The sequence below is a fragment of the Perkinsus marinus genome (genome assembly GCF_000006405.1).
Source record: "Perkinsus marinus ATCC 50983 genomic scaffold scf_1104296957116, whole genome shotgun sequence".
Classification (NCBI taxonomy): domain Eukaryota; phylum Perkinsozoa; order Perkinsida; family Perkinsidae; genus Perkinsus; species Perkinsus marinus.
Genome location: NW_003207256.1, coordinates 1 through 1,188, shown reverse-complemented (window position 1 = coordinate 1,188; position 1,188 = coordinate 1). Strand labels below are relative to the sequence as shown.

The following is a 1,188-nucleotide window of genomic DNA, read 5'->3' as shown; positions in this document are numbered from 1 at the left end:
GTTCGAGAGACGGAGTGATTCTCGCGAACCCCGTTTAGTGTACGCCTCACTAGTAAAAAACATATCTATCACGACAAGTAAAAGATGGTCAATCTGTGCATCACCGTAGTGCTTTAACTAACTGAAGCCGCTCAACTACGTACATTTGTGGAAGATATAGACCGCGAGTATGTCCCCACTTCCCCTGCCCAATGTTGAGCAGAGCGACACACGCAACCCCAGGTTAATTGAAGTGTCCTCCAACTTTGGACAGGGGAACCAGGGAATCCTCGGCTGACGCCGTCGGGCGTACGGATTTCAGTGCTGGCACGCGCGGGGGACTAGCTCAAATGGTAGAGCGCTCGCTTAGCAAGCGAGAGGCACCGGGATCGATGCCCGGGTTCTCCAATTATTCTGCCATTATTTGAACGCTTTGCTGGAATCCGATTCACTCTTTGTGGGATGCAGGCGGGGTGCAAGTGCATCCGAAGCCCAAAGTGTGCGGAATCAGGTACAATGATGAATCTTGTTCCTTTGGATTCATTTGTCCCCACATAATTAATTGATGACACGCGTACGTGGAGTAAGATTGACTTTGGTGGCGTGGCTCATCAAGCACCGTGGCAGCTGGTGACACGTCGTTAAATCATAGTATCATATTTAATAGATGTAATCTAGCTCGGAAGCTCTGTCACCAATCACCATGACACTTCGATGCGAAGAATTTCAGCATGAGTCTAGCATCTCTGACTTGAAAACATCGATTCAAGCGGTGACACACAACCTCAGTCTATCTGGCTGCCTTCACCGCGTGTTTTTTCGGGAAAGGCCGCAAATAATACCACAAAAAAAATCAGGAAAATCTCGAAGTAAGGAATTGAGTAGCATCTTGTGTTTGATATCTTTCGTTTTTCGTGCGGCTTTGGCGCAGTAGGTAGCGCGTAGGTCTCATAATCCTAAGGTCGCGAGTTCGATCCTCGTAGGCCGCATTATTAGTTCGTGAATGCGATTTTCTGTTGAACAATGCGTCCTAGAGGATCCGGGGAAGTCTCTTCGTTACCACGAGAAGAATATACATGGAGCCTTGACTAGGCGGAGCTCTATTTCAATGGCTTTAGCCCAGATAGCTCAGTTGGGAGAGCGCCAGACTGAAGATCTGGAGGTCCTCAGTTCGATCCTGGGTCTGGGCATTATTGATTCAAACTCAAA

The 1,188-nt window shown here is 48.2% G+C and overlaps 3 non-coding genes across 3 annotated transcripts; all 3 read left to right on the top strand.

Moving 5' to 3' along the window:
• The first annotated feature begins 314 nt into the window (after positions 1 to 314).
• Positions 315 to 387, top strand: Pmar_PMAR001692. The gene has a single exon. It is a non-coding gene; the product is annotated as a tRNA-Ala (tRNA).
• A 508-nt stretch (positions 388 to 895) lies between these two features.
• Pmar_PMAR001691 lies at positions 896 to 968 on the top strand. The gene has a single exon. It is a non-coding gene; the product is annotated as a tRNA-Met (tRNA).
• A 128-nt stretch (positions 969 to 1,096) lies between these two features.
• Positions 1,097 to 1,169, top strand: Pmar_PMAR001690. The gene has a single exon. It is a non-coding gene; the product is annotated as a tRNA-Phe (tRNA).
• Positions 1,170 to 1,188: the final 19 nt, after the last annotated feature.